This window comes from Ornithodoros turicata, chromosome 2 (assembly GCF_037126465.1).
Source record: "Ornithodoros turicata isolate Travis chromosome 2, ASM3712646v1, whole genome shotgun sequence".
Taxonomy (NCBI): Eukaryota; Metazoa; Arthropoda; class Arachnida; order Ixodida; family Argasidae; genus Ornithodoros; species Ornithodoros turicata.
This window is the reverse complement of record NC_088202.1, coordinates 47,050,319-47,064,038: the sequence shown is the minus strand read 5'-3', so window position 1 is coordinate 47,064,038 and position 13,720 is coordinate 47,050,319.

Sequence of the window (13,720 nt, the reverse complement as noted above, 5' to 3'; positions counted from 1 at the left end):
TCCTAGCGCGCCACCCTCAGTGTAAATTAATTATTTTGGATGTGAGTCTGCTTTACAGGACCCAGTAGGCTGAAATGGGAAGAGAGAAAAACTTGGAGCGCTTGATTGATAGTGATCCAAGTAATAGGGCAATTATAGTTTCCATAGAAAGTAGAATTTTAAGGCTCCTAAAGTTATAGTTGAGCTCCTTAAGAGTAGTACGGACTTTCTGTGATAGTTTTTCTAAACTACAAAATCATTAATATAGTAGGAATGCAATCATACTATATATTTTTTCCCGTAAAGGCGTTCCATCTTGTACTCAGTCGTGCGCGAATCAAACTTTGCCCCCCATGCTTTCGCGCCGTTTCACTCGCAGGTGTACGCTAAAATAATGAGTATATGAGCGTAGAAAAGGTTCTACGCTATGTATGACATAAGCCTGGACCTGGTGATGATGTTGAGTGTTTCAGGGTCTCAATTATTATTATTTTAAAGAGCAGTGGTAGTTTACTGGTGTTGTGATTCGAATGATTGAAAGTACCATGATAAGCCTTTGGGATGAAAATCGCTAAGATAAGCGTCCATGAACGGTGCTTTTTTGTGGAATTTTACTGTAAGAATGAATATTATTAAGAGTAGGAAAACAGGAATAATTTTGCATTTCAATAAATCATAGGAGTGTTTGTCTGCCTAGCCCCGCTCTGCACCTCCTCAGACAGGATGAGATGACGTCACGCAGTGGCTCTATGTTTCAGGTATCTGTAGCAGTGCAAGGACCGTTATTGGAGAAAAAGTGTAGCAGTAGAAAAATGGGAGGCTGGCCGATGGTGCGCATTTTCCTGAATCGATTTACAATGAGCATTGTTTTTGAATAAGAGGAGTGTGAGCAATGTTGGGGAGTGTGTTTTCTGCTTTGTTCAAATGGTTCTCTGCGCTTTTTCCCCCCTTGTTGACAAACATGCGATTTTTCCTGTCGTGACAGTGCTCGTTGAGCAATCTCCTGAAATGCCCAGACCTGTTCTGTCATGCTTTCCTTCTACATGTAGTTCTGTATTTTTTCTTTTCGACAAGAAACATTCTTGTTGCAGCACTGTCATATCGATAGTGCTGCCCTGAATGGGAGTAGAGCTCAAACGATTCTTAATAATTTTGCGATTCATTTAGTGCAGAGAGTAACCGCAAGGGGGACAGGTGTGCGGATTTATTCAGAGGAGCCAAGCATCATTATTCAGTTATCTGCCTGGCCCTGGGATGGGACGGAGATGTCTCGCACAGCTCTTCGTATTTACCCATTGATGGCGTTACTTGTTAGGATATTTTGTTTTTCCTGTATTCGTAAGTCTCACTTAGTAAGACCGTGGGACTTATATGCTTAATTCCTACAATCAGCTTTCATGCAGGGTGTTTGGTTTGGTGTGTGGTGAGAGGGCCTCTCAGGCTGAGAGGTCTCCTCAAGTTGACAGGACCTCTCAGAAACTAATGCCCAGATTTGACATCAGAACATCAATGTTCAATTTCGCCGTCGACACTGCACTTGTCGTCGGAGCGGTACAATCATACAGTGCTATGATACACCAGAGATAGATACAGACAAGTACATGTCACAAACCTCCACATACATTGAGTTACTTCGATTGTACAGATACACTCAAGGTATGCACACTACTATCAGATTATCTAACAGTTATATTAAATGTCTTTCAGAACTGTGAATATCTAATATTTGTTGAAGGATTGCTCGCAAGAAACTACACGAAACGGTAATAGCAGCAACAGAAACTAGATTTAGCACTTACATGTCTAGGGAACCATACAGCCATCATCAACACATACTGTCGTATTCCACAGAGCGTGAACTCACAGGACATATATTCGCAATGTTCGTACAGCGACGATGACTAATATTCTTATGGAACTCTACTTCTCGGTGATCAAGTTCGTCTTGTTTACGTGTACTTGGATACTCGCGATGCACCGTCTAGTTTACCTTGCTTGCGTAAGACGCCAACTAACTGGCGAGATTGGGTTCTCACCACTTGTCGCTTCGTACGAGATTCATCTGTAAGAAATACAATTTCAAAATGTCAGTGTAAGTCAGTCTATAGGCATCGAAATATATAACATACCGTTTGGCACAAAGCGCCATTGGTAACCTAACGTGGTTGGTAATCTTCCTATTGCCGCCCATAATGCGTGTCTGCGAACAGTGGAAAAGCGTAAAGTGAACAGGAATGCCTGTCAGTCACAAAAGCATATTTGACACATCCTCTACATACCTCAAAAACAGTTAGAATCTCGAAGACAAAACGCAAATTACTTGATTTCCGCGGCACAGTTCTTCACACTTCAACGTTTCAAAACAGACTGATTGAACCGCTGGCGACTGGCCGAAACGCTCCCACTTACGTGCATCGGACAAGGTATATCTAAACAGGTAGCGCAACTCCCATAGGCCCCTGTGTCTTCAGAATGACGCCATGATAGAGACGGTCAGCGCCATCCATCCGTTGAGCGGACTACTACGATTGTAAATAAATGACGTCAGCACTATGAATAATAAGTAGTGTATAATTAGCCATGGCACGTTTACATTCGCGCACTTTGTTTGTGTTGTATACCCTTTCCCTCACCCAAGCAACAACACCAGACGAGAATACCGAAAAATAAATCACATCAGGTTCAATTAAACATATCAATTAGAAATACATAAGAGTTACCACAGATTTATACAATTCCAGACTGAAGGGCATCGTGATGACCACACAGAGATTAGGAAGATTCACTTAAGTTACATTTCTCTCCTAGAGCTACACGTACACGTAGTGATTAGACGTTTGCATCGTTGGTGCACAGCTGATTCCTGCTAACACTCACGCTATCATGGCCGCTCGTCCCATGACGAAATTTTTTTTCGCGGGGCCAGCAACAGGGGATGCATTGTATTTATCTGTTCACACAAGTGGTTCTTGGACTACAGCTTCGAGATGTGAACGTCGTTTGCTGTTTAACCCAAAAGGTGCACCAACTCAGTATTACAATGCACGGACACAATGCACGGATCAGCACGGATACAGAGATGCGCGGATAAACACGCCCACTGTGACACATGCGCAAAAGGAGCAGGACACGGAAATGTACTCGGGTGGTAGATGATTTCGTATATGTGCACGAGCAGGGAAACAGAAAGTTTTTTCTACATTGAAATTATGAATAACCTATTAGTACACACACAAGCCACGCCCATGTTGTAAAGTTTTTGTGTTTACGACCGTACCTCTACTGTCAACACCCAGGATCGCTCGTGCCTCTTTCTGGTGGCTTTGCCGATAGGTCTGATTTGGTATTTTCGCTTGTTTACGCTACCAGTTTAGATATACCTTGCATCGGATGCAATGCACGGATTGCAAGAACAATAGCTTCAAGGAGGAACGATTATACAAGGTTATCATGGCACGTGTTCCTTGGAAGAATAACCCACAAACATGTGAAAGCTTGCGAACTATTTTCCAAAGCGGACGACGTAGCATGTCCCGCGGCGCGGAAAACATGTAGCAACTTGCTCTGGGAGGTGTTGCACGACGCTCGATGTTTTTCTATTTTGATCTCTTCATTTTTTCTTTCTACTTTCTGTGGGTTCATTTAGGTGATCTTTGTGGGAGTGGCACAATTCTTCAGGTGACGAATTCAATACCTTCCATTTACTTGTACATATATTCAAGCTCAAGCTCAGACTGCTATTGCTTTCAGCAGCTTTTCTATTTCTTTTACCAGTTTGCATCTGTATAAGAGTGCTCCTCTTATTTGACACGTAATACTACTTATTTTTCTCGAATCGTTTTTCATATCCCAAGTGCACAGTTTTCAAAGTGAGCTTATATTTCTTTCTCATTGTCTGCCAAGTGCAGTTTCGCACATTACCAGCGGCATGGCCGAGCGACATAAGATGTCTCGCTCGTTGGTGGTAGCTATAAGGCCGTGCTGAAGACTGGGAAGTGATGCATCTTAAGGCGCAACACACACGGACAAGAGGGAGACACACACTCGCGCCACTCGCAACTCAGTTTAATAGCAAAAGCATATTTGACACCAACCAACTAGCCCAATTATTGTTGTTGCAGACTGGGAAGTGGTTGGTTCGAATCCTACCGCCGGTTGTGTTGCCTCAAGTTTTTCGTGGATTTTCCAGACGAATGTCGGCGCAGTTCCCCCAGAAGTCGGCCAAAGACGCATACTAACCCCCCTGACCCCCATTCCTTCCCGCTGTCCTCCCTCCATCTGTCCACATTTGTACGTTGCTCATAGCCACAGTTGCTTCGCGATGCTAACGTGGAATCAAATAATTGTACACACACCGTCCGGCTACTAAATAACTGCACCGCCCCGTCCTTTGTATATGTCTCTGTAGGATGTCTTATGGTAACTATGGCTCACTGCTTTGTGTAAGGCCAACCATGGTGTGGTCTGATGTTAATGCGACCCCGACATTATTTGAGTATTGAGTCCCCTGCTGTACATGAATTCTGATCAGGAATGATCGAATGTCCCGGAAGAGCGGATGTGCCGGGAAGCTTCTCAGCCTGTGGCGTCGCTCGAGTACGTCACCAACACTGCTAACTGGCTTGTCCAATGAAGCGAAGTAGTAGTGTGGCGTCGTCATCGTTCATGGACCGCCAGAATATGCTATGTGATACCCTTGATATAGTATGTGCTTCATTTAAGCAAAGAGCCACAGCACTGCATGATATATTACTCACAAAAATATTTTGTTTTCAATGTGTCGTATTTGAGGAGAATAACACAGTGAGCACACTCAGCATTCGCAGCAGCGTGAGCTTCGGCATTTCGTTTAGCTTCATCTACAGTTCTATGTGAAGCATGTCTTTCTAGCTTCTGTATCTCCGTTGAAAATTTTCTCACTGAAATATAAACGTTTCAAGGATTTCCGTGATTTTTCCATTCTTTCACTACGTCTAAATCGCTGAGAAAAGAATTCAGAATTTTTTATTAGAAATCAGTTCTGGTGGACTTTACACCTGCTAAATTTGAGTTTGTTAGAACCTGTAGTTATTGTCATTCAACATGTTTAAGTTGGGGTAATTTTTATGTGTTTCCCAGAATTCCCCAAACCCTAAATTTTGCAACAGACCACGTTTAGGTTTTAAGCTTCTTCGGTGCAGTAGAACGCTGGCGACAGGCTTCCATAGCAGTGTTGCGGATGTGAATCCACGGATTTGATTTAAATCCGGATCTAAATCCACCGGAGGGCTGGCGGATTTGGTTTGCGATTTGATTTGAGCAAAAAAATATGGGCAGCATTTGGATTTGGATTGAATCGTATTTTCTACTAATGATTTGGATTTGGATTCAATCGCATATTCCAGGTATGATTTGGATTCAATCGCATTTTCCACGAATGATTTGGATTTGGATTCAATCGCATATTCCAGGTATGATTTGGATTCAATCGCATTTTCCACGAATGATTTGGATTTGGATTGAATCGCCCCTTTTTCAGCGGATTTGCGCGTGGATTTCGCTAAGCTCCCTCACAAGAAGCATGAATTTGAAATTGAGCGAAGCGCCGTTTCGCATTCTACGCGAATTGATGTGACCTTGTCTGAAATCTGCACACGCACTAGCGGCGTCCTCTCTCCAGAGCGACAGGAGTAGCGGTTTTGTTCCAATCACTTCCCCTCACCGCACCGAGGGAACACCAGGTGCAGATCTTTGAGCGCAGTTAACGTTATTCTGTCGATTGGACGGCACCTTTCCCGTGGACCTCTAGCTGAGTCTTCAAGCACGATCCGTTTCAAGCTTGCCAAATCATGTCGCGAAATTATTGGTCTTCGCCATCATATTGAACGCATATAGGTACACGCATTCACGTCAAAACACAGTAAAACCGAACCATAAATATATCACATCCTATCATTTGGTGATTTCGGGAAGGCAAGCCTTTCTTACTCCCACGGACAACCATGGCAAGATGTGTCACTCTTCCTCGCATACCCCCCCCTTTTTTTTCCCCTTGATTACAACAGTCTGTACTGCGCGAGGAAAATGTTTACAAAGCCCCGAAACGTCAGCATTAAAATAAACCCATGGGCTACATGTTTAGTATAAGTATTTGTAACATGTCCCACGATTTATTAACGATCCATTTAATTGTGACCCCCAGGGTATAGTAACCAACGATGGTCTTTTGAGTACTGATGGTAGAAATCGACGCAGGCGTGTGTTTTTGGGCGTAGCTGAGCCTAGGCCCGCGATAAGAATTCCTTCACTTAGGCGCGTTCGCCCGGTGCTAAATGACGAGGAGGTTCCTGACCCAAAATCCGCTTTTGGGAAGGTGTACCATACCTACCAACTGCACACTGTTCGTGCCCCGTGAAGCCCGTGATGACGGAGAGGGGGGTTGTGCACCGCCCCTCCCAGAGTGAGCCAGTCATCTACGATTCAATACACTTTTATCAGTATCACTTTTTCTATTTTGGTGTAAGGCAAAAATTTAAGGGCACTTTTAACGAATTACGTGTTGGCAATGCAACAAAGTGCGGCTGATTTTCGATAAAGTTTAACTATTTTCTTTCTGGATGTCTTCAACTCAACTCCCATCATCCATTCATTACATGTATTTTCGTTGGGCTTCCCTTTGCGCCCCTCTTCTACTGGCATTGCGCAATTCTGCGCGGCGGAGTGGCCAGCTGTCGGCTATGCGCCGGCGAGGAGAGCCGTCTGAGCCAACGGGGAATTAAATGACGGAGGACGAGTTTTTTTCGTGAGGAGGAATCTAATGCTATCACACTGCAGGCCGACGCAGCTCTGGGCTCGGGCAATGCTCGGGACTGCCTAGCTCTGGGGGAAGTACACATGCGCTCCAAAACGCGGCCGGTGTTAGCACCCAGCTAATCGTACGGCGGCTGGTCGCGCGTGAAATACAACATCCACATTCAACGATAGCAACGATCCGAATTGGCTGCGCGTCTTCAACCTCCAAGAGGGACCACGCTCAGCATGCCTGTTGCCCGCGCGGGCGTGCGAACGCTAGAGGTGACACAATGAGGTCGCCTTCTGTCCACTCTTGGGTAGTTCCATTTTAAATCGACAAGGGTGGGAAATTGACAATTTTTAATTTCCATGAATAAAAATATATGTTAGATAGCATCTCGATTGATGACAAATGCAACAATTTCGAGCTCCATCCAATGAACCGTTTCCGATATGGAGAGGCGGAAGGTTGCGGCGGCGAATGTTGGTTCGAATTATTTCCCAACTTTGACCTCATAGCAACGCGCTTCTTGTTTTACCACATCCTTCAAATTTGGCTGATAAAAACTATAGGTTCAAGACAGTACGCGGAAAAAGTCCCGTGACTCCTACTTTAAAGGGGCGCTACGAAAAAATTCCCGAACACAGCACTTCCGGCAAAAAATGTACGATTTCGAACTTTTATTGTTCATGAGCGGGTACACGCATTCCCTTGAAGGTAGATTCATTAGGACCGCTAACTCATTCTTTATCGAATGGTATAGATATCATTTATATAGCTCCTGTGGTAGAGCGAGCAGACTGCTGCAAGTAGAAGCAACTCGCCAAATTGCTCCCCCCAATCGCCCCCCCCAAAATGTCAGTTTAGACATTGAATTTCCCTCTCCCCCCTCCCCCACTACGCGCTCCGAAAAAGAAACCGCCCCCTCCCCAAACCGAGCGTCTGGATCCGCCCCTGACACAGGCTGATACGTGGTGACTGATAGTCTGGTACACGCCGAGCAGGCGTAACCGAAAATGTCTTTCTAAACTCAAAAATTTATGTCCTAAAATGTGAATAAAATTTCGGCCACCGGATTGATAGGTTGGTCCTTTATATCCTCGTCTATCAGACGAAATTTATTGCTCTTTGTGCCACGTCACGCTGTTATTTAAGGGTTGTTTAGTGAATACGTGCAGTATTAGTAATTTGTAGACACGGTTATGGGTCTAGTAATGCTACTGCACGAATTTTGGCTCCCGGATTTGTCAAAAGATTCGATAAATCCGGATTTAAAAGGATTTGATTTAACGTGTCAAAATTAAATCCGGACTTGATTTGGATTTGATTTACTACCTTCAGAAAAAAATGCGGATTTGATTTAAATTCGATTTGAGCGGCCAAATCCGCAACACTGTTCCATAGGGGGTATGGTTTTTTGGTCGCCTTCAGAGCCCTCTAGCGTCGGAAGGCGGCGTTTGAGGCTAATATTGGGGATTTGGTGTATGTCTACGACTACAATGAACTCTGATTTTTTTGCGTGTCAATCGGCGATGGTCGAGCAGCATCGCTAGATCACTGGCGTGCACCACCATGCATACAATACCTTGAACACCTTACATCGGATAAATTCGTCGCCGTTACATTCGCCCAGTATACGTTTATTTTCAGCGACTCTGCGTTGATTTTTGCCCCTACATTGCCTAGTCCTGCAGTGTGCAATGAGAGAGATTCCATTGTTTCCTTATGTTTGATTCACAAACTCAGCCTATAATGGAAATATTATGTACGTACATACACTTACTTAGTACCAAACAGTCATCTCGATCTGAAAGCGTTTCGACTGCACTGACTTATGCTCGTGTCACCGTTCGGGTTCCGTCGATACGTCCAATTGGGGCGCCCCGTTCCGCATCGTTTTGCGTTGTTTAAAAGTCGCTTTTGCGATTACGGTAAAGTGCCGTCGTGAAACACTGACGAACTCCTGTCAAAATTGCTGTATCGTTTCGATTGTACGTGCATGAAGGTGCGGTAAATGACAAAGAGCAGTACGAGCAGCCTATGAACGGTTCCGTGTTTTTAGACTATTTAGATGATATTAGACAGACAGAGATCCGTCTTCACCCCCCCCCCCACACACACACACTATTCGCCATGCGCTCCCCACACACATCGAACTGACCAGCGTCGCTGACCAGTGGCAGCTCTTCATGTTTTTCTTCACACATTCGCTCAAACCTCGTGACGTGTGGCGTCAGTTTCATGAAGCCATGATATTGATAGTTCGTGGCATTACGTCGCAAGACAGCTATGACCACGGGCGACGCCATAGTGCACAGTTTGTGTAGTTACCTATTGAAAAACTCTACAGAAAATCTCACAAAATATATCTTGCATTATTCTAAGAGATTTTATGTGTGATAATTGGACATTCTCATAGAATTTCTTACAGAGTATCTCACAATGCAATCTCTCAGAATTGCCCCCCCCCCCCCCCCCAGTTTCTTACAGAAATCTTACAGGATTTCGTTTAGACTTCTTACCAGGAGAAACGAGGAGAATAAGAGCCACAGAATCCAGCACGTGTGCTTTCCGTTCTTTATTGAGATCACTTGGGAAGCTTTCAATACGAAACACAGATGAATCAAGCCATCGCTAGATATCATACAAATAATAAACCAAGGAACTTGATTCAGTTGTTATGTACTTTTGAAATGGCATCCGCGCGCCATCCACGCACACTGCCGTAAAAGCGTTCAATGCATTGTACACATACTTGAAATCTCAAATGCGACGACCAAAAAATTGCTTCATGTGAATATGCAAAGTTCATGTTTTGCACATTGGGAACGCGTTGGCTTTCTTGCGTAAAAGCACCATCCAACTTCCTCGAGACGAGAGTGGGTTACAACCACGAACTCGCATCCAATGCGCTAATTCGCACTGCAATTACCGCTTCTTACGAGTTTAACCTAGAAGAAAAAGCATTTCAAAAAGCACGGTTACAACAACATGTGTGTGCATGAGAGATAGGCACAGAAATATATAACATACCGTTTGCCCAAAGTACAGTTGCTATAACGATCTCACAGCATTCTACCTTCCGACCCACAGAATACCTGCAAAATGGGGTAAAGACTCATAAAGAATGGGAATACACAGCACCGACGATTATATACGACACGCACACATGCTACATACCTCAAATGCGACGAGAATCCTGAATGTCAGGAGGTATTTGCTTGAGATGCGTAGCTGCGTCCATGCGCTTCTTCGTTTCAAAGCAGCCTAACTATAGCTTGCAGGCGCTTGGAACAAACGCCTCCACTAATGTACGATGGAATATCATAATGGGTTATAAAATTGATAGTTTCACTAGGAACGACGAAACGGAGCAACCATGGCACTTCTACCTAACAGGGAATATTCACAAACATACGAAATCGCACGAACTACTTTCCAACACGGACGACATATCACTCTCTCCGGCCCGTCATTTCTTGCTTCATGTTCATCCGACATGGAAATTTCCTTCAAAATTTCTCTTAAGACTGAAGCGAGTTTCGTGAGTATGTCAGTCCTGTATGAATTGTTTTCTCACAGAAATCACAAGGCCAGACCCTGAATTATCCCACAGGATATTTTCTCATTGTTGTGCCTGTGAGAATGTGTATACAAATCTGTATCCTCTGTAGGAAATTCTGAGAGATGAAGACGCTTCTGTAAGTAATTCTGAGAGAATGCTGTGGGGGGGGGGGGGGGGTTCTATGAGATTTTCTCTAGTGTTTTTCAACCGGATGATTTTGCCCACCAGAGTAACTTGCACCGAAATCCCAGTAAAGGGCACACCATTTCGAACGTCCCTCGCCGAAGGTGGCGTATTAGAGCAACTTGTGCCCTATTACCACCAAGTTGTTGTGGTTCGGGCCACACGCGACCTCACGACGTATTGGACACGAAACTAAGAAAGCGCGCGCCTAGACGCAATGCCTCCCGTACCGGGCTCCCATTTCTCACCCGAAAACATATCATTGAGTGATCGAACGTTGTACCACCACCAAAACCATTGTTGCGCTCCTCCTTTGAAATCAGTGACCGGACAGCCGTGCCCTTGTCCAGTGTGTGACCCCTTCCGCATTTCGTTATACAATGTAGCCAGTTCGTCCTTACATACATGGCCGAACCCTGCCTAACCTCAACGCCTGGAAAAACAGGAAGTAGTCTGGGGGCGTCAAATAGGAAGCGGTTCTTGAAAAGTGCTATCACATAACTAGTCTCTAATGAGGTGCTCTTGGAACCGGCACGAGATTAGAACAGCACTCTGTTGTACTCCACGCGTAGATATCACAAGGACAGATTTCCGGTCGTGTACTTTACACATCCGGCTCCACTTCCTGCTTGTGCGGCGTACAACAGACCGAAGGCTATCGAACGCTGATGCGATCTGCCAATGATCGTTGGCTTTACATAACGACGTGAAGTTTGTTAAGGTCGCAAGCGACGGCAGTGTCCACCTGATTCCGCCTACATGGACACGGAGAAAGGTCACCAGAAGTCGCTTTCTCAGTTACCGCGTTAACGACAGCTGTTTCTGAGTTTCCTTACGCGAGACGGCTTTGGAAGCATTTTCTCGAAAGTTCTCGAAAGTTGTGTAACCCGCAACCGCAGTGAGAGTCACAATGGTAGCACATCTTTCTGTGCGGATGTGCCGGGAAGCTTCTCAGCGTGTGGCTTCACTTCAGGACGTCGCCAACACAACTGACTGGCTTGTCCAATGCCGCGAGGTAGTAGAGGTGCTTCGTCATCGACCGGAGGCGTCCGGAATATGATGGGTGCTGCCTTGATATACGGGGTGGGTGCAGATAAAGTAGCCCCACATTTTCTCACACAGCGCGTTCCCTGCACGCTATACGAGATTCCGGCGGCGCACGACGGTGCATTGATACAGTGCAAATCGAGAAAAAAAAAATCGCGGTAACGAAACTTTGCGCAATAAAATCATTAGCAACGCGAACTTCGCTCCGTGTATTTCCAATGGGACGTTGCAGTGTAGCACAGTTGTATCGCCCTACCACGGAGGCGCCACTCACGCAGAAACAAAATGAGAGCTGGTACGTCTAGCGGTAGCTACACGCAATATGTGCCGTGACAGTCATATTGCCTTCTGCATAAGAAAATCAGGATGCACGCAGGGCAACGTTTGCATGGATAACTTTTTGTTACATGGAGTTTTGTTTCTACGATTCTTTTCGCTCGTTTTCGTCGGATAAATGCGTCATCCCGCGACACCGGATGTTCATGAGGTAAGCAGGGAACGCCATGCGTGTATAAATGTGGGCCTACTTTCTCAGCACGCACCCTGTACTATGTGCATCATTGAAGCAACAGCCACAGTAATGCACGAAATATTACTCACAAAAAATGTTTTTTCTATGTGTCGTCTTTGAGGAAAATAACACAGTGAGTACACTCCAAGATCTAGCGTCACATGTGAGCGAACCTCGGCATTTCGTATTGGTTCAAACAGGGGGGGGGGGGGGGCAAACTGCATGGTGACGCTAACAACTGTCGAGCTGATGAACAGCTTGAGAGTTGAGCCAGGGGTTCGAGCCATCTTAAATGTCACCTCAGAGCTCCTTTACAAAATAATTGCGATGTGGTTTGTCGCGAAAATACTTAAAAGTTCTGAATAATAACGAGGATCTACTTATAGTCTGAGGACACATAAAACACTTCAGTCCGTATTCACCACCATAATTAAACCATTGCTTTAGTGACGTCGGGTTTAAATCACGTAAGACTTTCGTTCGCCAATCCTGGATCACCACCCCATGCTCTACCACGTGCTGCTGTGAAGATTATGGCCCCGCACATAGCGAGATTCCTGCACGACGCATGCGCATTTCGCCAGAGTCTGCCAGAAGTGAAGGAGGCCGGTAGGCCTAATCCCCGGTTGACGAAGGATTTTTCAGCAAATCTTGGGTAAGTTCTGATTGACATAGTTACTAGAAGTGCCCAGGACAGGGAATTTATCACAATGGGACGAATTTTTGTCTCGAATATTCCATTTCGATCATCCACGCAAGCTAGTTAAACTGGTGGTTTAAGCCCAATGCATTTGAATGGTACGTATTTTAAACTAGGACAGGAGCTAGTTTAACGGCGGTCTAAGTACGTTGCAACTACTGTGAACATGTGGGTTGAAAAAACTATCGTAGAGTGGTTGCGGTGGGTGATGTTGTATTAATTTGAAGTTAACTGGTAAAAATTAAGCAGAATCGTTTTAAATGCACGGTTAGTAAAGAAAACGGCGTGACGCTGGACCGGGGGCACGTAATGAGCAGTTGTTTCAAGGCGCTATTGTGTGCTTTGCAAACGCAAAAAAGTCCGTCAAAGTGCGGTCAAATTGAGTCACATCGACATGTGCCACTGGACAAAATTCATATACGAATCCAAGGGACCGAGAGAACGTGCATCTTCAAAAACAAAATATAAGTAGTGCGGTCGCTTATTAGGAGTGCCATCTCCTGTGATACACACTGTAAGCGCCCCCGTCATTGTACAGTAAGAACAATAACATGCTAGACGGTTTTTGCGAGCCCCGATGGAGAAATTGAGGGGCGTTATCCATCTGGCATGTTTATGAACCATGCCGGTATCTCTTCCTGGCATTATCTCTTCGCAGCGTGTATGATCTGATGAGCGTGTGCATTTTTGTGTTGCAGCTGTTGTGTGGATACTATCATGGCATGAAAATATTGAATGTTGTTGCACTACACTGAACACAAAATTTGAGCTGATTTTCGGTTCCCAGATTATGCAAATACCGGAACAAAAGCGAACGAGGTCCCCATTTTCCCTGGATTCACATGCAAGCATAGATGAAACTGAAATGTGTCTTTCACTTATTTCAGCATGCCACAGCAGAACAGACCAATGAAGTACAGTTCTTCAGGTCATCCATCATTACTTTTCGAGGTTTACTATTGC